The 25,560-nt window shown below is 43.8% G+C and overlaps 1 protein-coding gene and 1 long non-coding RNA gene across 2 annotated transcripts in view; both read right to left on the bottom strand.

Annotated features, from left to right (window-relative positions):
* Window positions 1-25,560, bottom strand: part of LOC116432825 (uncharacterized) — a 474,592-nt gene that overhangs the window by 336,760 nt on the left and 112,272 nt on the right. The gene's annotated exons all lie outside the window — the stretch shown is intronic.
* LOC143174935 (uncharacterized) overlaps window positions 4,333-25,560 on the bottom strand; it is a 90,106-nt gene continuing 68,878 nt past the window's right edge. Inside the window, exons 2-3 of the long non-coding RNA XR_012999466.1 lie at window positions 5,370-5,604; window positions 4,333-4,619 (exon numbers count right to left, since the gene is read on the bottom strand). This is a non-coding gene — a long non-coding RNA (uncharacterized LOC143174935). The remainder of the gene's footprint in view (window positions 4,620-5,369; window positions 5,605-25,560) is intronic.

The raw sequence follows: 25,560 nt of genomic DNA, 5'->3' as shown, positions 1-25,560 counted from the left end.
TAATTGCGAGGGAACAATGCGATGCACACGAGAGACTTATCATTCGATGTATCCGATTACGAACGGTCCCATCCCACTTCGCCATTCAACGGAAAGACTAGTGGCATTAGCAGTTCATCCGTGTTTCATTTAGTTCATTAAAGCGGCCCATTTAACGACAGGCAATGTGATATAACACATTCAAAAGATGTTATCACTTAAATCTCTTTTAAATGTTTCATACGATACTCGCGTCTATCAGGCATTCAGATCACCGAAGAATTCGTTTTTTTCCTTTGCACTCGAGAGGTGATCCTCAGTCATTTGATTTGATATAACAAAATTACAAAGTGCTGTATATAATATTAAGTTCTGTGTAATGCATCAATATGGGAAATATTTATATAAAATAGCGTTGTTTCTTAATCGGACGATTTTGAGTAACATTCGAACTTTTTACTTAAATCTTTTGGTTATTTCATACTGCATTTAAAAAAGTTTGTTGGGCTTTTAAAATTTGGGCTTTGTAAACAAGAAGAATAACATTTTAATCATTCCTTTTATTCGCATAAGTGACTAAGAGTCACATCGAGGTCACATCTCATTAGTTCGTTTCAAATAATGTCTGTTTAATAAAGTGTCGAATGTTTCTAGTGGAAAGCTTCCGAGTGCAAAGGGTTAATATCGATACATTTATTCCTACGCTACGTAATTCGAGTTAGAACCGTTCTCTGATTCAACAGTAGAACTACGTTCCAGTCAAAATGACTGGTTTCAATTGCTTTGTTTCACAATTATCGATATCTTAAAAGCTTCGAATATTCGAAATGATCTTGAAAATAAATAGCTTCGACTTGAATACTATAATGAATGTGTGAAGAAGCCGAAAATAATCTACTGTTAGAATTTTTATTCGAATAGAAATCATTAATAACGCAAATAACTGGATCATACTGTAACCTAATAAATGTGTACCAAATAATAGATAACCATTCCTTTTTATTTTTGCAACAAAAGGATAAGCGATGCATAAAACTCTGAAGGTTTTCGTGGCAGTCAACGCGTTAAAAGCCGCGAGACGCGGTCCGGCAACGCGAGCGTTGTCAGTGCCGATGGCTGTTATCAATTTTATGAAATTGCAACGCGCGGGCATAATGCGCCCGCGAGATTACAGAACGCGGCCCGGCGCAATTTTTCAATTTGCACCGCGTGAAAAGGAATTTCCGGACTACGAAAGTTCCCCGCAATACATCTGCAACAGCTCTCGGTGAGTGTACGCTCTTTTCCGCGGTAGCTGCGAAAAGGGAAGTTCACGCCGTAAAAGTTTCATGCGCGGCACGCGCGGCTGAATGTAAATAATATAATTTTCTTAACTTTCTTATCGCGAATTTTCCCCTCGACGGAACAACAATAAATTCGCCCCGTGAATTTTAGTCCGCTGTCTTACGATAGGGGATCACGAGATCTTCCCTTGGAAAATTCGTGTTGCGGAAGTAAGCAACTCGAGCCCCAACTTTGCGCTGCTTCTGTTATTAAATTTGTTAACTGAGCGCGTGTTATTTAGCTTGAAATTTTATTATAGTATAAAACGATGCTCCACTATTATTACTTTCTTTAACACTAAATTTACCGGACGAGTCAAAATGACGCATTCATGATTTCTTCTTTTTGTAATTGTTAAAAAGGTAACATGTTTCTATGAAATTATTGAAGTTGATTTGGCATTAAGCAAATTGAATTGTAAATTAATTAAAGTCTCGATAGATGCAATCTCTGAGTTTCTATAAAGGAATTTCGAAAAGTCAATTTAGCTGCTCAGTTTTAGCGTTAAGTAAATGAACTGTTGGGACATACAACGACTTTCACGAAGTTAGGAAATAGAACTTGTAGGAATTTATAGTACAGTTTAAGTAATTGAAAATTATGTTTGTTGAGTTGTATCGTACTTGTTACTAGGATCATAGAAAAAAGGCACCCCAGTGATCACGCCGCATACTCGACGTATTGAGTAATGAGCTACTGGTCCGCCTAATACGGAAATCTGGAATCCCGCAGCCATATCCCTTTTTTCTAGCATCGCGTTGATTGGGTCGAAACGAGCCGACAAACCCGGACAGCAATTAATCGATCACGATGGAATATTTTAATTGATTGATTTTCTCGACGTGGACAGGCCGGCTAACTCAATCGTTCGGCCGGGCTGACTCTCGATTCGTTTGCGTTCGTACTTCGTTGAAATATCAAATTTTACCGGTTCAATCTTTGAATTTCATGAATTCAGTGTACAGTGACACGAAAAAGTCTGCGGGGAAAAAGTGCAACCGAGCAAATCGCATTATCTTCACAGTTTTTAGAACCCTGCACGATACTCTTCGTTTTAACAAATCTAAAGAAAATCTATAAACTACAAACAATATCGTAGATTAATATCCTTGGATTAAATGTTAGAAAATAGTTGAATTCATATTTTTTTTCGTGAATCAAACAATGTCCTTCGATCAAATGTTTGGAAATAGTTGAATTAATAATTTTTCGATAAAGCAAACAATATCCTTAGATTCAATCATACAGAATTAATATTCTTTGACGAAACAAACAATACCCTTAGTGTCAATGGTATCAGAATTAATATTTTTTTACTGAATCAAAAAATATCCCTAGATTCAATGATATCAGAATTAATATTTTTATAGTGAAACAAACAACATCCCTAGATTCAATGATATCAGAATTAATATTTTTATAGTGAAACAAACAATATCCTTAGATTCAATGAAATCAGAATTCATATTCTCTCATGAAGCAAACATCCTCGGATTCAATGATAGAATTAATATTTTTTTGGCGAATCAAACAATACCCCTAGATTCAATGATATCATAATTATTATTTCTTTTCGTGAAAGAAACGTCTCTCGATCCCGGGTAAAAATTCTTCTCGATTAATCGGAGCGTCAGTCTACCCGGGTGTGTTCCACGAGCGGATAAAATTTTTAATCGCTAAGCCGGTCGTAAGGCGAGGGAAACGTGTCGCGCGATCGTCTCCGAGATCCGGAGTGACCTAAAGCCAGCGAGCAAGGGTGATAACTTTCCGTGCGAAGGAGCCGACAAAGCAGCTTATATGGCAACTTACGCGGCAACTCGTTTCGCCAAAGCGGTTTCCTATCTCGCGCTATTCGCTCCCATAGAATGCAGAAGGACAGCCGAGGCCTGTCGGCTATATTAGTATACGGCTTGTACAAACAGGCTGAAGTTAGTGTGAAGCGAGTAAAAGAGACGACGGGATACGCAGAAGCGAAGACGCGGAGGAAAACCTGCGCTGACGTAGGTCTTGCTGAAATCTATCGAACTCACGTCGTACGTTGGCTTTATTCTCCGAAATCCCACCGTTTCATCGAAACACCAAATCGATCCGAAATTGTAGAGTTCTAAGAGAAACTACATTTGTACACTGTCAAATTGGCTATTATCTTCATTCTATATTAAAAAATATAAGCTGTGCTAAACACCACTCATTTGACTGGTCGCGGTAGGAATAGTGTTAATAATGTTCGTTTTTATAAATCTAGAATATTCCAAATATACGTGAAGTTAATGTAATGAAAGAATGTTCTAGAAAGTATGCGAGTGAGACAAGAGCGTCTAAGTGTATAAACAGTGTGCGCGTTGTTTGATTTGATCGATTGTTCTATTGTGAGTTGTCGCGAAATAATTAACTGTTTCAAATAAAATCCTCTTTCCCTATAGTTCTGAACTTCGCTGACCTGCCATGGCTTTAGCTCGCGAGCGAACGTTTCGTCGGACTTCGATCCCAGGGTCCGACACGGGAAGCAACTTACCGCTGAGTTGGCCGTCTGCACGGGCACCTTGGTCCCCAATCCGGTGAGTCCTCCTAGACACCTACGCGCGCAATCGGGATCGTTATCCTCGCAAATCGGGCAGCCCACCGTGGAGGAGCCGCCCCCGTGTTCGCGTAGCACGTGGTTGCTGCTGGTGTTCGTCGTGTATCCTTGATCCGAGCTGGCGTTCGAGTTCGGCCGGGACTCGTCCGAGCTGTCGAACGGCTTGATGTTCCTCGGACGATGAACGATTCCCACCGGCTCCCATATTTCGCTGGTCGACGAGGCGTAGTAATTGTTTTCCTTGGTCTCGCGGCTCCTCTCGTCGACGACCTTTCCGCCCCGCGCCACGGTGACCTCCTCCTTCGTCACGATGGACGACTTTACGCTCAAGGATGTCTCGAGTCGTACCGGGGCCCTTCGCAATTATTCCAGGTTACCAGGTATCGTCGCGGATTCAACCTCGAACGTTCGACCGCTGGGTCGCCGCTCGTGCAATGGCGGGGATACCGTTTTGGGAAATGGGGGTTTCACAGTTAAATGGTAATCGTTTTATTGTTTCTCGTGGTGGGTGTTGGCAGTTTAAAGTGTAACTGGAATTAGTAGCGAAGAGTCGCCTTTGGTGTTCCGTGTGGGACTCGATGGTTGTGATAAGCTGATCAACTGGTTTCTCGGATTTTTCAGTCGGCTAACTAGATCAACGCTGTTTCTACCGAAGGTGTTGGAAGACACTTTCGAAATGTTCATTTCAAATTATTTTCTCACTTTAATGATCTTTCCTCGATGAAATTGTCGACATTTTCTATAGGTAATTATGTAATAGTTATTGAAAAAGTCGACGAGTCAGTTCTGAGTATGACTAAAGTTGGAAAAGAATTTTAATTGAAGATTTTTGAAAGTGTCTTTTGACAGCTCGGTAGAAATAGTGTTCACCCTTTGCACTCGGGGAGTGACTCAGTCACCGATTGATCTGATACAGCAAAACTATGAAGTGGAATATTTGTTATTTGAAAAACTTTCGAGTGCAAAGGGTTGAAGTCTATTACTATTGTTAGTCAATATAGTTATCATCGTGATACCAAGATGCTTCAAATTAATTTAAATAAATTACCATATCATACTATTAATTGTCGATTAATCAAAATTATGAAGAAGGATACCATAATGATTCGAATACATTAACATATCATAAATTAGTTATTATCTCATCGAAAAATAAATTACCATATACCATTAATTACTGATTAATCAAAATTATAAAGGAAGATACTCCATATTGATTCGAATACATTGACGTACAAAATTAATTATTATCTCATCGAAAAACAAATTACCGTATACCATTAATTACTGATTAATCAAAATTATAAAGAAAGATACTCCATATTGATTCGAATGCATTAACATATGATAAAATTAATTATTGACCCATTGGAAGCATGATAACACGATACTCGAAATAAATTTATGTAAATGGATGCGTGATAGAATTAATTACTGAACGCTCGTGTGTTTTGTGTTTCAGGTAAGTGAGGAGTACCCGCGACGATACCTGAGGATTCCAGCCTTAACGAGGATCTGATTGAGCAGATCGCACGGTGGCACCTGACCGGTTATCATGGCCTCACGGATGGCGACGCCATCCGGCCCCTCTAGAGGAATCGGCACGCCGTTTATCAGCAACACTTCCTCCTCTCTCACGCTGGACTTCTTTTCGCAATCGACCACCTTCACCCCGGGCCCGAGGATCGACTCCACCGTCGACTGGATCTCGTGATCGTCCATGCCTGGGAACGTGCGGTATGTTGGTACGCGAAACTCGTAACTGATTTATTGGAACCTCGTTCGAAATCGATATGGACGTTGCTCTCCGCCTCTTTCGGCGGACTTCCCTGAATTTTTTGCAGAGTTCACGGGGTCGTGTTCCCGTTTAAAATCGTCGAACGAACGTCCATTATGCATTCATTCCGGGAAAGTCATTCGAAATTGAAACTTTTCTATCTTAGAACAACGCAAAGAGAAACTGAATTTTCTGCTATTGTTCCCGTTTAAAATCGTCGAACGAACGTCTATTGTGAATTCATTCTAAGAAAGTCACTCGAAATTGAAACTTTTATATCTTACAACTTAAGTAGAGAAACTGAATTTTGCTATTACGTTTTAAACGTGTTTTCACTGGATTTTATATATTTAACGCGTTGAATGCCATGGGGTCACCGGTGACCCAACCAAATCGAATTACTATAGTTCACTGAATTAGCTAGATGAATTTTTAATTTAATATTTTATATTTTCCATTTCGAGTATTTTTTACTATAAAATTGTACATTCAACGTGTTAATGTAATTATGTATGATTATTAGGTTAATACCCTCTAGTGTTATGGCACTTTTGTTTGCAGTTAATGTAATTATTAATGCTACTTATTATTCGAGATAGGTTAAATTAACCTTTCTCTTATTAAAGTCAGTGGAGGCTTCTTCTAATTGACATCGAATATTCAAATTTCTAAAGGAATGCACTCAGGAATTTGAATATTCGAAAGTGTTGCAATAATATCGCGACGACGAAGTTCTCTGAGATCGGTATCCGTTCCCGGATTTTCAATCTCTTGGAATTCCACGCGCAGCATTCGAGGAAACTGATACGCGTTGCGAGGAAATATCTTTCGCGGCGGATCGTGTTTTAGAATGGTTTTTAGGCGACTCGAATTTCAAAGGACAGCTTGATAACGCGCTGAATGGCTTCGTTTAGAAGACAGGATATTCAATGCCGCGAATTCAAACGATCCTCGCGAAGATATCGCCGTTTCATGTTTAAAACATGCCACGCGAATTCCTAGGCGCGCGAACGGAAAACATTAAATTAATTTCCAAACGGTGAATTCGATTAGTTCTAGGGACAAGTCACGCGTCGACTGCGCTCGGATAACTGAATTAGAGTTCCCATTAATGGGATTCATCCGTCGAATATAATTCCCCTTTGAAGTCGCGTCTCCGAAATATGAATTTATTTATCGGACGGCTCCGCGCTCGTCGAACACCGATCGGATTGCACAAGCGCTCGGCAAACACTCGACCCGGCATTAATTAATAAAACGTTTGCGACCAACGGCGCGTCCGATTTAATGCGATAGCATCGTTCAATCACAGTGTATCAAGACGGCGAAATTAAATAGCGAGGGGCCGTTAAGGCGACGTCGAAGCGACAGAACGAGACTCCGAGGAAACGGTAATGCAATAATTTGCACCTGTCCGCTGCTGGTAGGAGATAAGTCATGCTAAAATACGTTCGAAGAGGACGCCGTCGAATCAGCTGCACACTGAATTGCAAATGAAGCCACGGGGAAAAAAGAAAATGCCACAATACAGATTGCGGGGTCCCGATCTCCAGCCATTGATTCGAGTTTCAATCGTTGATTTAGAAATTCGCGTGACACATCAGTTCCTTTCCAATAGGCAAACTTTCTTCCCCAATCGCTGAACTATCGATAAGAATTTTCTCTAAACTCAATACGAAAATGTCCACCCTGTATAATTCATTTACAGCAAGAAATGAAACGGGAAATATTCCATTCTGAAACTGTGTTACAATGAAACGAGTAATGTTTTAATGCTTGTCTCCTATTTTGATAATTGAATTATTTCATTGTTTAAGTGATGCGTCATTTATAATCTGTACGTGATATATGACGTATAAGATTGGATGATCCAGTAAATAATTACTAATAGGTTCGCGAAACGCGTCGAGTTCCAGGGAAACGAAGATGTCTTAATAACAGGAAGCTGCAGGCTCGACCATCTATGCACCTGTGCGCGGACATAATTAGGGCGAACGTATTTAAAATTATTCGTAACGAATTCACGGGAATCACGAGGCGAGCCAGGGGCTGCCGGCGATTCGCAGAGGCCGCGTAATATCGACGGAACACCTGCACGCGTGTGCACCAATACCCGAGCCATCGGAGCCAACACGACCCGACGCTGCCTGCGCGGAACCAAAGCCGGGACGCACCTGCGTGAACCATCGGAGTCTCAGATCGCGCAATCAGGATTACTTTAATGACCCCACGGCCGCATCGACTTCTATCGATCGTAGATCTGATTCACCACGACTTCATTGGCTTCGCGTGGAAAACGTTGCGAGAAAGAAATACCTGTTACACGGCTGCCTCGGAAAACAAACGGGCGGCTCCCGAAAGCCTATTTCCCGTCTAATTATCATCGAAATTCTCGAATGATAAATATTCAAACGGAACAGCTGCAGATTTTATCCGAACAAGTAAACGCGAGATTTGCAATCGTTCCGTCGTGTTAATTTCGGAGAACAGTTTTATGGAAGTGTTAACTCGCTTCCCAAGGTAGCCGCATAATTATTTCTTCTTTCGTAGGTAGCTGCGCCGATTCGCGGCAGTCTCTTTTTTTTTTAAATTTGCATTTTATCTGGAAAAGTGCGTGTACTTTACGGCTTCGATATCTTTCAAGATAAACGAATGGATTACGCGGTTTACGTGGACGCGCGAAGATCGTTCGCTTCAGTTTCGTTCCCTCTCTTTCTCGCGACATTAATATTAATGTTTCAGCGAAATAACGTTTCGATCGTTCTGCGCAGAGAATCGTGCGACTATTAATAGAAATAAGTACAAACGCGCGTATTATGCAAACGTAACCGATAATTATGCTGTCTATTATCTCGTATCGATGCATTCTAGAAAACAGCAACGAATAAAGAAAAAAAAAGAATCAACTAGCAAAGCGTTCATGGTTTTCCTTGAAAGTTGCCGGAGCCTCGAGCCGAGCCACGGTCGCCAGTACAAAATGGCGGCGGCTAGCGCGGCACGTGATCCAGACGTCCGACGCGCGGATCGTTCGCGTTACACGGTAAACACATGCGAGATATCGATTTAATAGGCGGTCCGCGTATCAGATGATGCAGCCGTGTACTCGACGATATGAAAATGAGTTAATGGCTGGTTCTAAGCGTCGAAGCGCGGCCGGAGGATTCAGGGGAACAGAATTCGAGCCGGTCGCATGGTTAAACCGAGACGCGATCATAACATGGCACATTGTCACGCTTGTCGTGCAACGTTTCCCCCCCCTCTTTTTCTTTTCGCCGTTACTGCCGCGGGAAGCCGATCCATGAATACTATCAAGATTTTCATTAGTTACGTGAGAACTTTTTCGCCACGGCGGATAACGTCTAATCGCGTCGGTAATTGAAACATTTAGAAAGGCGCACCGCTCGCGCACGCTATAACGAACTAAATTAGACGCGGAAATTCATCTAATGACCATCATTATGGAATCTGTGTCCCGTAATAGCGAACGGCAATTATAATATTCCCTGCCTCCGGACTTTTAGCCTGTTTTTGCGAGAAGGCATCCTGCCTCTCCGAGACGGAACAAATTTCTCTCGTAACGATGACAGTCTATGGAACACGTGTACCTTCGCTGCAGATAATAATATTGAACAGCGTCTTGTTATCTCGAAACGCTGAATTTGTTTTCTAAAGGGACGTCTCGCGAGGATGAACAATTTGGGGTGTAATGGCAATGGACTCTACGAAATGCAGTAAATTATGATAATAAATAGCATTTATGATATTCTTTGTCTACATTGAATTTCTTTATAAAAAGATTAACTAAACAATTTCAAGGTAATGATAATATTCATTATCTTAATGAATTCAATTTCTTGCCAAAAGGATGAATTAAACACTTCTGAGACGATGAAAAGTTTCCCATACAATGGCGACAGAGTGTACAAGATTCATCCAATGTACTCACAATAAATAATAATGTTCCCGTTCACTGTCTCCCATTACTTTCTCCGAGGCGTAAATCGCCGAAGGTAGATTCGGCGCGTGAAACGTGCGCGCGCGAGTCAAGCTAATGCATTCTTTACATCATCGGACCGGCGATGTTCTTAACCCCATTCGCGGCCGAGGTCAGAGCCGAAGATCTTGATTTACCTCGCCGGAATCTCCGTCAGTTGTGATGGAAATGCGTCGCGTCTATTATCGCGTCGGTGCATGAATAATGCAAAAATTTGACAATGCGCGTACACCAGCCCGGTTGACGAACGCTATACACCATAAACGAGAACCAGTATTCCTTTCTGTACGCACTTGCCTCGCGAATCGTACGCCTCTTTTCTTCTTTGCGATCGATGAATAAAACATACGATGCATAATAACGTGAAAGCCGGGGGAAAGTGATTCTCGAAATAAAAGTTAATTGGCAATTCAACTCTCCGATCTAAACTTCGAAATTTCTGATAGACAGACAATCGAATATATTCGTTTTGTTCTAAGTTAAAGCGAATTCTTCACTGTAAGTTTTTCCAAGCGTATATATACATTACAGACAATTAATCGTATGAGTTAATTTTAAAGATATCCTTAATGTATGTTAAAATAACAATCTAGGGAAATGAGGAAGAGTAACCTGTTTATTTGAAAGAATACATAATCAATTGTCGAAACAATGAATATTATTTCGGATTCGAAACGACGAGTACACTCGCGGAACGCGGTTAGCTAGTTAAATGATTAACGGTCCGACGCGTCGAGCAGCAGACTGTCTTTCCGTTCGACACGCGTGATTCCGCCGAAGTTCCCCGTACACATGGTAATTAATCGCACCTTTCATATCGTTGCGAGGAAAGTTACGATCCCGACGCACGGCCACGCTCTATTTTTATCCGTAACAAGACGGCCGTGGCGGAATACACGGAGGGACGCGAAGGAAGATACGAAGAAGTGGCGTAAAAGTCGGTGGAAAGTGCGTCTAGCTGAGCCGTGGCGGAAGGGTTAATTAATTGCCGAGCGTGCTAATTAAGGGCGCGAAACGAAGTGTCGTGGCGCTCTATTTGAGCGGCAGAGGGGGAGCCAGCCGGTACAGAAGCCAACCTGTTTGAAACTGTTCGCAGGCTTCCAAGTTCAAGCGACTTCCATTCAGTCTCATTAGTCCTAATCGCATTGCCGTCGCGGCTGTAAACGGCGCGGCGCTGCGCTCGGATGTTTGGAGATGTTTGAACGGAAAATTCGGTTGGTTCTCGTCTGTCGCCGTTTGCCAAAGAAGTTGGAGGTGTCGTTTGTTGGGAATGTAAATCGTTGCAGCTACAAGATATAGTAAACGTTTTTCCCTGTCAACTGCTTCATCTAGAACTTTGACCGTGTTACGGTATTTTAGCGTGTTTGAGTTTCAGCAGATTGTACGTTGATTAATAAGTTAATATAGACTCTTCGATAAAGTATGTTAAAGAGATAAAATCATTACGCCAAAGCAGTTTCTATAAAAGTTGGAAACAGTTTCTAGTCGACTTCAGCCATTTTGCTAATTTCTTAAGTTTCCCAAATTACCAGAAGACCGCATCAAACATCTCTGTATATATCAGGCCACAGAAGAAATAGTTCCGAGGCAACCGCCGAACTTATTAGACCCCATGTATCAATTCTAACGAACAAAGCGTCATTTACGCGAACTATCACGACGCGAGCGTTCGTAGTTCGTTATCGTTCGTCCGCAGACGAACGATTAAATCGAGTTAACCGCGGCGTTACAACTTGTTACAACCGACGGCCGTGATCCTATCGCGAATCGATCAGCGGTGGCAGGGAGTCCCGTGTAATTAGCGAGCGCGCGTAGTTTAATTAATGCCCGCCGGTAGACGCACCTCGGATCCTCGGACTGTTAACTTTTCCCCTCTCGCCAGATGTCAGAGTCACGGGCCCGGGTCGTTCTCACGGGTCGCCTCGGCGATTCAGCGGCGTACGATCCGCGGGCTGGAATAAATAATAAGCATGCGGCGGCACGTCCTGCGCTCGCCACTAGAGGGCTATGAAACCTGTACGCAATGTTGCCAGATGAAGACTTCATCCCCACTCTGCATCACTTAAACTCTGCCCTCTCGCGGCGAATTGTCCATTACCCCCACTATTAATGCTAGATTAGTCACGTGACAATCTGACACGACGCAATGGCGAATCCTGGCGTTGCCATGACTCACGTGATCAATGTAAACCACGGTAGTAGGGATGACGGAGAAGTAGATTGAAGAGTAGATTGACAGTGAAGGCAACTGTATATGTACACGCAATGTTGCCAGATGAAAACTTCACCCCTACTCTGCACTGCCCATTGCCCCCACTATTAGTGCTAGATTAGTCACGTGACAATCTGACATGCAATGGCGAATCCTGGCGTTGCCGTGACTCACGTGATCAGTGTAAACCACGGTAGTAGGGATGACGGAGAAGTAGATTGAAGAAGAGTAGATTGACAGTGAAGGCAACTGTATATGTACACGCAATGTTGCCAGATGAAAACTTCACCCCTACTCTGCACTGCCCATTACCCCCACTATTAATGCTAGATTAGTCACGTGACAATCTGAGATGACGCAATGGCGAATCCTGGCGTTGCCATGGCTCACGTGATTAGTGTGACAACGGTGGTAGGGATGATGGAATAGTAGTAGATTGAAGAAGAGTAGATTGGTAGTGAGGGAACGTAACTGTACATGCACCTTCCATTTCCCTTACGTGGCAACTCTGCCTACTCGTCTTTCTCGCTACTGGTTTGTCCTGTTCTGGTTTGTACTGATGATCACCTGATAGCTAAGTTAGGGGTTGCAGATTGGCCAGTTTTTGTTTGTCCTCATCTTATTTTCAATGCTAATTTGCTGTTCGCCAATAGGGTTACACGAGAGCAATTTAACCCTTTGCACTCGAAGCGTTTTCTCACTGACATTACCAGCAACTGGATGTAATTTTAATAGAGAAAGCATATTAACGTATAAACAAATGATACAGGCACGAAAGGAAAAGTCATAGCTGTATTTCACTGTCTTTTATCGATTATAAATATTATAATATATTTAATGGCAAAATTTTACAGTTTGTAACGACAAATTTTAAATGGCTCTACTGTGGAGTCCTCGAGTGCAGAGTTAACTTATAAACGAAACAATCAGTGGAAACTTCTATTGTCCCTTTGTCGTCACTTCTAGACATCAAGTTTACGATTTGATAGCTTGGTTGAAAGGTCTGATTGGTCAGGTCTTATCTGATTTTTTATTCTAATTTGCTATTCGTTAATACTTTCTACTAACTGTCCGATATATCATCTTCGCGTCTAAAAGTAAGACAGGGTTTAGTAGGATAGATCTCGATGATGAGTCCATTAGAATGATCCCGGAGGAAATGTCATCGTTCCGTTTCCATTTCTTCCAGCCGGCGTTGCTTAATTTTCAGAGTCTCCAGAAGCGAAAAGAACGAGGCGGCCGTCTATTTTATTATCACGCGCCCGGCCCGAAGGCAGAGGAGAGCGAGCCCGAGGCCAGGCAGGAAGAGGCGAAGGCGAAAAGCCAGGGACCCCGGTCGCAGATCCGCGCACTTTAATTAGTAACCCAGATAATAAATATTGCGGCTTAAATGACCAGGAAGCGGACGCGCGGAAGACGAGCGGATTTAATACGTAATTTTCTCCATTGTTATCGTTCCAACGGAGGCAACGTTCGATGCATAATGAAAAGTAAACGTGGACGTTCGGTTGACGTCGCGCCGGTTCGTCGTCGGCTCGTGAATCACGTTTTGCTACCGTTTTTTCCCATCCTTTCCCAGCCAAGATACATTATAATTGAATTTCGTTTATTATGTTCTCCGTGTTCTTCGTTGTTATTGGACTCAACCGGTTCTTGCTAGGCTCTGCAGATTTTATTATGATTAGAAGTATCGAGGATTAATTAATTTTTTGTAATATACAGCTAGAAAAGACGATTATTTCTTACAATATTTTTACCACCGATATTCATTAGCAGGATACTTTCAGATGAAACCAAATTGTTAAGAAACAGATTACTCAAAGGGGATTCGTTATTCCTCATTTCTTGTCTACCACGATCTTTCCATATTCAAGGATGCAAATATAAAATCGTACGAACTCAGTCAGCGTAAATATCTCGACTTCCAGATTCCTCCTCGTCCCCGGCTCAGGGAAATCTCGCTGTTCGGATAACGCTCGGAATTTTTGACGCGTCGGCGCGTGTCGCCCCGACAAAGGGGTCGAAACGTGGACAGAAACATCCGTTCCGCGATGTCAAGACACTCCGCGGAACGCGTATTACCTGGCTTGACGTGCCGTGGCATGCAATTTGCACACAATCGCGACTCGCGCTTTCTTTATCCCCGTTGATCTCGCGCGGATTTTCATCCGAACACCTTGGAAATTCTCTCCTGTCGTCGCGCGGTCGAGCGAACCCGGCGCGTTCGATCACGCTCTCGAGCCGGCATACCCCGCGGCCGAAGGCGACGAAACGCAAATCGCACGGCCGCGTTCCTTTCCTCGGCTTTAATTGCTTCGCGTGTATCTAATTAAACATCGGCGCTCTCTCGATTTCCAGCCGCGAGTGCGCCGCGCTCGAGTTTCCCGCGACGAAAAAATGCGAGCATTCACGGTTGCTGTTTTAATTGAGCCATTTATCGGGACCACCGAGTCGAGTGGCTAACCGGCAATTAGCGATATTCTATGGAATTGTTATGGTGCGCTTAATTAGTATTTTGTCAGATCGGTGTTACCTCGTTGCTGGCGCGCAAAGTGTGCGCCGTTTTGCTGCGTCGCGCCACGGTTTCGTGGAAACTTATCGATTGCACGTAGAAACTTCATAAAGTGATCGATGCTATCGCACTATCGTTATTAACATTTCGACTACATTACCTAGATGCTGGTAGAATAATTTCATGAACGAATAAGCAAACTAATTTTCTATAAGATCCACGTGTTCCAAGAAACTTACAAGAACAATTACAGTGTAAAATCTTATTCAGTTTCCATTCGCTAAGAAAATCACCTTGATTACGAGCAATTTAACCGTGTGAGTCCCAATCGAATGTAACGATCGCACTATTTAAAATTTGTTTTCGTAAAAATAGAAAAGCGTAATTCAGTTTCATAATTAAAACAAAATAAGCGCCGCTTGGCATTTTTCGACTCGAACGGTTAACGATTCGACAGTCTACGCATCAATAACGAAGAAACCACTCATAGAAACCGCGCCTAAAACTCGTCCACAATTCTACAGTCGCATCAGCGTCCCAAGAGCCCCAGCAGCGACGAAAACAGCTGACAAAGTAAAGGAGAATATAATAAACGAAAATCCCTGAGAAACCAAAGAAAAGCGTCTTCCAACGATGTCCATCCTTGCCGCGGCAATTACACGCAATTACGTCCGCGCCGTCGAAAAGGACACGTGGCCCGATGACGTTCAATATTCAGTTAATTAGTCTCGGATCGTGGGAGACTACGGCTGGCCCCGTGGCCGTTTAGAATCCCGTAGCTCACCGCGTAAAACCTGTTCGCAGGGTCACGGGTTTAACACGCTCAATTATCGCCGGTCACGTATGAGATGGCGCGGCCGGCGGCCATTGTTGCTCGGATATTAGCCTCGTATCGGCGAATTTACGCGGCCGTTCCGCGGCGCCGATAAAGGATCTCGCCCCGAAATTCACCGCGATCCGTTCCGGCCGTCTTGACGAACGGCGCTCGTTAAAAACGCGATTGGGTTCACGAGCGGGCGCGATCTCTTCGACAGAAGCAGTTTCACCGGCGGAAAGACACTCGGGGGCGACGTTGACCCGACGTGAAATACTGGACCCGGGGAAATTAGATGTTCGAGCTGAGAGGGAAATCGCCGGGACGGCCCGTAATTTAAAAACTCCGGTAATTGGTGCCGCGCGAGGAACTCGCTCCGCCGATTGGTTCCGATAATATTGAATATTGATTTACGCCGTTCCCCGCTGTCCCTTGAAACCGTGCCGGATAAGGAAATACTTCTTTCGCGGAGGACGGTTCGATCTTCTTCCACTAATCAAGCGATTTCTGCCCCTCGCGCTCTTCGAGTCGCGTTTAATTCGTCTTGAGATTTAATTAACACTGGAACCAACGCGTCTGTGGACGTGACGAGCTACGGTTTCCTTGTTTCGTGATTATTGATGCGTCGAATGTGTTGAATATTAGAAATGATTGTAAAAATAGTTTCGCTTGAGTATTGCGGCGGGCGTATGAGGAAACCGAGAAAATTCTGTTGTTATCGGTGACTGACGCTTCTGAATGACTAGAAAACGATCGTAACGTATCACCGATGTGAAATGAAAGTGTCTAATAGCGTGACTAAGTTGGTAGCAGTGTGATGCAAACGTCGAATATCGAATAATTAATAATTCCTGCGTTTCTTCAAAAGAAAAGCTCAACGGGGAAACGTTTAAGATTCTCGCGGCGCTTAACGTGTTAATTAAACGCTCGGCGGTCCTATTGTTGAGGAAACGTAGTGTTTCGTGAATATGTTTCCGAACAGTGATTTGAATTTCTGAAATACCTCTGGTTAAAGTTAAAGTAAATTACGTGGAAATTGATATGCAGGGACCAAGGCAATTGTAAGGAGAAATTCCTATTTAAATTGTCAGGCGAGGGATGATTGATTGCCCGATGCAAATGAACGCATGAAATATTCATGGAATGTCTATTACGCGTGTACATTCGTCGAAGATTAATCTTGGCCGCGGAAAAATAGATTCGCGCGACAAATCTATAATAGTTAGCATAATGCAACGCGCTAGGTGTATAAAGGCCGTATTATTCATGGGAGAGGTGTGAAATTGCTCGAAGTGTGCTCTAAATACCGTCAGAATTATGCCTCGAGCTTGCGCGGTCTATTTAACTGGAAGACGGCCAGGGGTGTACTCTTAGCGCATTTAAAATTGAAATTCTATCCGCTCCCATTGTGGCACCATCTCTTTTCCCGTGGAATGCAACCGCGGCGGAACGCTTCTGACGTAGAGCTACCGGGAGCTGCATCAATTAACAACAATAAGCCACGGTATCGGTTACGATATCATTAAACTCCGCGATGAGTTCATTATTCCATCCAACGTATAAACTACTGTTCAAGCACCTTTCGCGAATAGAAATGAAAATTAACAAGAATACTTCGATATCAAACGTACATTCTTCTACCTTATCAAAATCTCGAAGCTCCACACTATTACAGAATCTACGAAATGATCTCCTACACGAAGATGCTTTAAGCTTGCCCACGAAATTCCTCGCTTCTATTTTAGACAGTATACCCGCAGAACCCTTCTATTTAACGGATATCAAATTTCATGACCGCTATTCGGTTTATATCTTTCCGTAGCATTCCAAGATCAACATGAATGAACACCAATTTTCCCAAGAACAATAAACCAACGTTCACAATCCCCTATTAATCTTCCGATACTTCGAATCTCCGAACGTCGAACGAAGAACACCAAATCCCATTCCAAAAGAAGCACTGGATACATGTTTTACACTGTCTAGAGAAAAATATAACACAATAGAGAATAACAGAAATTGAATTATTCCAATTCAGTCACTTAAACGATCACTCGCAAATATTTTCATATTACGAATAATGCTATCCAACGCGGTGACATTCGGCAAGATAAACGCGCAACGGTAATAAAACGATGCAGTGAAACGATTTGATATTACATTGTTCTCATTCCGTGCATTTCTCTACGCGAAATCGTGCGCATTCGACGTGTTCAATTTGGAAACACGAAGTAATGTCTTCCTTCAATAACAACCTCAAACCCGATAACCCTACAAACTCCTTATCATACCCATTCACGAGCAAGAAAATCACTTCGGAAGCAACCGGGAGAAACAATACGCAATCATTTAACTGTCAGCCGTCCAGGAAGCGCAATACTGTGAAATTGACGACGAAAGATTGCGAGGCGACGAAGGGGAGTAAGGGTCCAGGAGAAAAAACGCTCGAGGAACGTGTTCCCGGACGAAGAAGCGCGGAGATATCCAACCGTATACGTCTACGGATCGCGGGTACGGTTTCCTTACGGGGCAACCGCGAGCCAAGGGGTGTGTATCGGCGGGGTAACCGGCAGAATTTGCATTGCAGAGTGAAATAAAATAGCACGGTAAAAAGTGGCCGCGCCGTAAGGAATTTGCAATGTTAACGAGGCCCCGATCGCCGGGTTCCCGATGCGCCCGGACGGTACCCTCGTTTGCACGTTAATTCACCACGGCTTAAGTCCACAGTCGGGAATCTTTTTTTTTCTTCTTCCCAACTCCCGATTCCCGTTGCGCCGACGGGACGCGCTTTGACGCCGCGTAATGAAAGCATCTTTGAGATGCATGGCGTTTAACACGGTGTTACGAAGCGCTCGCGCTCGCGCGCGCTGGCTTTCTCTGGTTAGGACTTCCTGCCGGAGAAGTCGGGGGAAATTAAGGGGAAACAGAGATCTCCGCCGACTGTTAACTGGTAATTGTATTACGTTTAAAGATGAAATATCGCACGGCAGCAATTACTTTATTTCTTGCCGGCACTTCGCTGGGGTGCGGTGGATTTCTCGGTGGAAGAGTAATGGGAGTACCTGGCTGGAATAAGTTCTAATTTGTTGGATTGTTTTAGCGTTTCATTTTTGCTGGGACCGAGTGGAACGTAATTGCTTGCTTGCTTTTTGCTGGGATCAGTTTGGAAGTTGGGAGTTTCAGTTTTTAGCGTGTGTTTTTCGAGGAAACATTTTATGGAGGTGAGACGATGCTGTTGGCTGAAGGGATTGGAACGGATAGGAGCGAGTACTAAGGTGGATCGAGTTAATCGAAATAGGCGCGGTGAATGAAATCGTGATTTATGGGAATCGCTAATTGTCGGAATTTGAAGCGCAGGGTGTTGCGTAATCGGCAATAACTGAACAACCGTGGAACTTTTAGTGGCGCGATCGTAAAACTTAGCGGCGGAGAATTTCCAACGGAGCCGAATTCATGTCTAGTCGTAATTTGAGTGTTTGCCGGAGGTGTTGGTACAACATCGTTAAAGGAGGCCATTAAGGGTAGAAATATCGGCGATTTACGGAATTCGCGGCGCGACGCGTGCCTCGGATTCCGCGCGTTCGCCCAGTTTCTCGAAATAGCCGCGGAACGGCCTAGGCCGGGGAAATCTTAAACGCCGCGCCGCGTTTTCGTCCGCGGGAAATGAATTTTCCGTTCCTGAATACATTGGACGGTTTGATGGTAATTCCTTTCGACGTTGGATCGCGTTAAACTCGCCTTGAACGCCGGGAGATCTTTATCTGCGATTAGTGGCGCTGATGATCAATCCTTTCTTCGGAACTCTTCGCGTATTAACCCTTTGCACTTGATAATGTTTGATATATTATAAATATTCGTTATTTCCTGATGAAATGTCGATAACGTTATTTGCAATTGGTACAAAGAGAAACCTTGCATAGATTAAGAGACATAATCATTTTATTTTTTCACGTGTTGATACCTTACACAAAATTTAATACTGAATTTAAAATTTTTCAATTTTACTACGTTGAATCAAATGGCGATTAGGAGCCTCTCGAGTGCAAAGGGTTAAAAGTATCGTACTGGTTATATCTGGTTTACACTATATAGAGGAAAATATAACTATTTATGGAAAATATTAATAGAAAATAATAGAAAATACTATAATAATATAATAAGAAAATAATCAATAGAAAATAGTATAAAATTATAATAATACAGTAAGAAAATAATAGAAAATAATAGAAATTATAAGATTTAATAAGATAACACTTAAACTTGGAAATACTTCAAAGTAATATAAGTGGCAACAACTGTAAAACCTTCGAAACGGTAGCATTGTTCAAAACGAATTATTAAACGACGTGTTCGCGTGTTAAACGCTAACAGAATGAATAAAACATCCACCGTCTGTTGTTTCCGCGTCACAACGAATCTAAAGTTACGAAGACCGACCGATAAATTACAAATTCGCTTAATTGTAACACGCTCACGTCCAACAATTTTCCACGGCGGCGGTTCGCGAGTTGAACTTCAATTATATCGGTAGACCTGGGACTGCTCTAACTGATTTAAACTTAGCCGAGAAAGCCAGTTACGAGGACGGTCGTGTTGAGCAAACTTTACGACGTTACACCGTCCTGTTACACCCCGGTTATTTACCTCTGCCACCATGGAACATCAACTTATCTGGTTACGTTCGTCGCTTATCGCCTAACCGGGAATACGTTCGGCTCGCTCTCGGTTTAAATCCACCGCGTAAGGTCCCCGGCGATTATATTTCTGAGCTACGGGGCACCGAATAAACAATATTTTCCAGGGACCCAGCTGATCCTGGCTTAGCCAGGGGCGAACAAACAGCAATTTGTACCGTTTCCATCGCTCGTATCGTTTCGCGTGTTTATCCTCTGGACTCGATTGCAAAAAGTCCGATAAACCGTCCAATGAATCGAAGATTACACGTTCAGGTTCGAGTCGAACAGCATGTCCTCCGCGGTACACGAGGATTTACCAGCGACGAATCGGCGCGATTAATTTACCATTAACTCTCGGGTTACCAGTGTCCATTTCTGAATAAACGAGCGCAGAAGATATTCTCGACGTTGCACGGTGTCGCGTTGCAAAACGCGTCCGAGCTGGCGCGAAACAAATACATAAATAGCGAATCCATTCGGCCAGGAAACCTTATCTAGCAGAAAATGTTGTGTCTCGGGCACACCGGCGCGGCGCGGCGCGGAGCGGCGCGAAAGTGAGTCACCCGCTGCGTATTGATATCGTAGCACGGTAATCGAGCGGCATGTCACGCCGGAATAATTGCGGAGGCTCGCGGCGAGTGAAAAATGAGCCGGCTCTTGTGACCGCTGCGAAACGTGTCGAGTAATTGGTGTCAAGAACGAGACGGCCGGGAATCGTCCGGCAAACGCGTTTAAGCAATCGTCTTACGGGATGTAATGCATTTCAGCCAGTTAAGGGGTTACGCACACCTACGACCCGCCGATTAACGTACGGTTGCATCTGACAATTTTCCTCGTGCATACGATTACCTTTATTTTATGCGGTGACCGTTAAGATAATTGAAGCTGTACGGTTTGGACCCCTTGCGCTATGATTTATTTCTCAACTGTGAAAGATATCAGTACTTTGTTGTTAACCCTTTGCACTTGAAAGGTGACTCTTAGCTACCATTTGTTTAGATATAAGATTGTAGTGTTGTATGTAATATTAAGTTTTGTATAATGCATCCATAAGTGAAATATTTATATAAAATATCTTTGTTTCTTAATTGACGTATGTTTTCTCATTAATTCGTTTCAAATAGCGTCGTCTATAGTGAAAAGCTTCCGAGTACAAAGGGTTAACAGAAACTTTGATGTTTATTCTATGCCCACGTTTGCTCTATAGGTTAACGATTGATAATAGAGGAATATTTAATTTATACTTTAACCAATGAGTAATACTTAGGTATCTCAAATTCAATTTGAAATTTTCGTCAAGGGACACGATATTGTAGATCGAGGAGTAACTTTTAAGTACGTCGTTGAACTATCTAAAGATCGAGTAGGTGCGACGATTAATATATTTTGAAGAAAGAATAACTTGGATTTTTGAGAAAGGTGTTTCGCCAGTTTGCGAGTTAGTTGGGAATGACAGCTGGAAGTTGATTTCACCGAAACTTTCGTGTAAACAGAGGTTCCATCCGCGACAAATGCTGGCGGAAAAACTGCAGCGAAACAACGCTAGCAACGTAAACCAATTCCCTAATAACGTTCACCTCGTTCTATACTTCTACGATCACGATCGGTCTTCCAGTACGCGGCCGCAGGTTCCTCCCTTGCAAACGGTTTGCAAATGAACCCCATGGCGTTCCGGGCCGCGGTAGGAGAACGCGTTACCTGGGGACAGCAATTACACTTGGAGGAACGGAGTGGATACTACATCTCCTTTTCCCGATATCGATTGACGAATACTCGTGTATTCGATGCTAAACGATACCCCATCGAAGCCAGGATCTCTAATTGCCATTCACAATTGAATCGGAAACCATCGTTCCATGTCTTACAGCTGTAACGAACTCGCGACGCCAGTGATCGTACAGCCGAAGCAAGGGAAATTAATCATAACATCGTATCCCTCGTTCGCCTATCTAGCTCCGCCTATCATCTATTGCAACATTGTCCTCTCGCATTGCTATTAACAAACTATCTCCATAATCCGTTCACAAGTCCCCGAGGAATAAAAGAAACCCGTTACTCGCCTCTGCACTCGATCAGTCACGATACCATGGCGTTCCAGCTACAACCAACGACATTTCCGAGCGAGTCTCATTGACCTGTCAAAGATCAGAGGATAATCCGGGATCGTGTTTCCTTATACGAAGCGTCACGCGTCCACAAGTCATCGTGGACCGCCGCGCTCGCGGATGATTGATCGATCCGCCGATAGAGGCACTCGGGCGGCTCGCTCTACTCCAGGCGGCGGACATTTTGTTTCCGTCCGATCGCCTCGCTGGGAAACACGATAAACCAATTTGCGGGCGAATCGGCGCAATTGCGAGGGGGGTTGCCAATTGCTCCCTTACATCGACGAATGTTCTCTCTTGTATAATCCTCCTTTACGTTGGAGGGGATACTCCCGTTTCGTTTCGCGCTCCCGCGAACCAGAGGGTGCCTACGGCCTGATCCCCATTGACGGGATCGCCGCTGTCTCTGCCGCTGCACACGCGCATGAATCTGCGAGGGTGAATATTTTGGGGGTCCCCGGCTACTGTTTATACCGAAGCCTCCGTAGGGATGGGTTCGATGAACTCAGATCCTCGGCCGGTATCGATTCGAAATTTCAGGGCCATAAAGGGTTACTGCCAGGCGAAACAACGGTTCCTGTTATTCCTGCTGGAACTCTGATCGAATAGGTACTCTCGTTAGATTTGTGGACTGGGGAATTTCCTGCTGGAAGCTTTTATGCGATCCTATTTAGTGCAGTTGCTTTCGGAGGGATTCCGTGGGAATACTTTGTTGAGAGATTGTAATCTATACGAAAGCTTGTCTTCTTTTGTAGCTTCAACACTAGAACTACCGAACATTCCAGATTCCTTTCGCGATTATTGAAAGAGTAGACGCTTCTCTGAGAGTTGTTGAAGATATTGATTCGGCAATATGCGAATTTAATGATCAATTAAAATCTCAATAGATGTACTCTCGAAGTTTCTATAGAGGTTTCAAAAAGTCAGTGCTCGGTAGTTCTAATGTTAAATGAGAGATGATTGGTGATGAAGTACTCCTAATCAGCAGAAAATCGACAAGATACAATTTAAAAACTAGAATCAATATATTCCACGTACATTAAAAACAAATGCAGATCTCGGTGGAAGTACAAATAATATCCAACGTGTATATTCATATTTCAAAGAATTTACATGTGAAATGAATCCTCGGCTCCAACCCCAACGTAGATCAGCCGGTCATTTCCATTTACGATACTTCTGCATTCGCGTAAAAATGTCGTAATGAAGAGTCACGTTAAACACTGAAGCCCCGATAGCCACGGGCATTTTAGTCAGTCGTGGAAGGGCCGACGCTCGGCGTCCCGAGCTGCCAACGAAATTCAACAAAACCGTGGAATCGACGTCCGGACATAGCCTCTGGGAACCCGTCGGCCAGTCCATTTTTAAACTCGCGATCTGTGCCCATAAAACGGTAAGAAAAATGGCAAAACATTCATGGGTCGCCGGCCCGAATGAGTACCGGCTAGAAGAAGCTGGACGTGCTGCGAGAAGATCGACGATCCCGGCCAAATATGGCGCGCGCAGCTTTGACGAGCCTACTTTCCGCACAATTGTCGGCCGTTCCCTTTCGTCCTGTTGCTTTTTTTTCTCTCCCCCTCCCTCTCTCTCTCGCCTTTCTCCTTTTTGCCATCGGAAGTCCTGCGCGTCGCCGACGATATTTATAGTTACGAGCGCGCGAACGAATCTCGTCGGGTGGTCGGTACCCGTCGGGGGGTTGTTGTATTTACGTTCCGTTTAACTGCATAATGCATGCGCATCAACCGCGCTGCTCCATTTTAAGCCCCCGGCCATCGGATACGGGGGTGGCGCAACCCTTCGGCCGAGGGGTGTCGCGTGTGCTCGTGAAACGCGGGCCGGGCCAGCTGCCTGCAGATAAAAGGCGGGCTAAATTTTGCGATACAACTGCCCGGACAGCGATTCTGCGTGTCACGATATAATGAAATTATGCAGCTTCTGTTTAACACGTTGACGCCGAAGTGTAACAACGGCCGCTCGCGCTTGGGCGTCCCATTGGGCGTCACACTGTTACACTAGGCAACGAGTAGCGCGGTGGTTTTGAAAGTTGAAGAAATCGTTGTTGAGAATTATTGATTACTCGAAGAATATCAACTGTGTTAAACCTAGGCAACACACCCGACAGTTTCCAATTTGAATAATTAGCCGAAAGTCCAAGAAGCTTGCGTCATAATCGCTTTCTAATAGAATTTGTCGTAGCAGACAAGGGTTAATAGGAGAAATATAATTTTCAATGTATTCGCGGTGACATCACCATGTGCAGCTTCGTAATGAACTCAAACGGGTAATTTATTAACTTTGAATTCGGGGAGAGATTTATTTTATGCGTCGCGGTATCAATGTTTCGTCAGCATGGAAACGGAGGTATTCTCCCCGATTCGAAGCTCGCGAATAAATAATTGGTAGCCTCTGGGCTGAATTAGTCTTAATGCGTATAATTTCGCGAAATTACTTTCGTCGGAAATGAGACTTTGTACAAAAGAGGATGATTGCGTCGTTCGTGCTGGATCGGGAGTTTAGGTTCATCCCTTTTGTGGCCGGCGTCACGAATTTCAGTTCGGTGTGCGTGAAACGACCATACGTCCGGTTAATCGCCGACGAACTGGTCCCTGTAAAAAGGAAACGAGGCCGACCTTCGGCTCCGGCGGCGTCAAAATGGACTGTGACGTCTATTACGTACTTGTTGCCGGAACTCGGTTATTCGCGTGTACGCAGCGAAATTAATGAATTCACTTTCTCCCTCGGGCCTAGGCTGGCCGTGCGAAGCCGGCGACTTGATTAACTTCTTGATCGATTACTCGGACGCGAGCGTTCGCTCATCGATCGGGCGGCGCTCCATTTTCACAGAATTCCTCCGATCTCTTATTTCGCGGCGATTAACCTGAAGTTGACGCGACCTTTTCAAGCGGGAAATTTGTTTGTTACTGAAAACTTTAACGGCACGGGCTTCGGGATTGACAGTGTTAATTACTCGGTTAGAACCGAAGCTGTTTATACCGTGGCGGTTCATGCGTCGTGTTTCAAATGTCACGTTTCGCTTTGATTTATAGTTGGAATTGATCGAACGAAAAGTTCGAGAGATTCTATCGCGGATGAAAAATGTGAGATCCAAGATACGACTAATTAGAGGATTCGCGTGTTCAACGACCGTGAAACGACGAAACCGATCAACGAACTGAATAATTCGTACATTTGTAAAAACCCCAGCACTATTTCTGCCGAACGATAAAATCGCTTTGCAGGGTTCTGCATGAATTTACGTAAATCTGAAGTTTCACAGGCAATTAATTTCCACGGAGTAAATGAGAAACAATTAAACCGTTCATTTAAACGGCCGCCGAGTGTACAGCGAAAATCGGAGACACCGGTGAATTGAAATGCGCCCGTCCCCGAATCGATATTCCGTCTTTTAATTTATGCCGGGGAGAAAAGAAATTAATTCTATGCAAGCTCAACCGCTGAGGCTGCATGAAAATTTAAGGAGGATCAAAGCACGCCCGATATTACCGGAAAACTGGGGCAACGAAATTATCATATCTCGCACAAAAAAGCCTGACTCCACTTCGGGTGGAATCGTTCGCGGAGGAAATCGT

This window comes from Nomia melanderi, chromosome 9 (genome assembly GCF_051020985.1).
Source record: "Nomia melanderi isolate GNS246 chromosome 9, iyNomMela1, whole genome shotgun sequence".
NCBI lineage: Eukaryota > Metazoa > Arthropoda > Insecta > Hymenoptera > Halictidae > Nomia > Nomia melanderi.
Note: the sequence above shows the minus strand (reverse complement) of the source record. Positions and strands in the feature narration are given on the sequence as shown.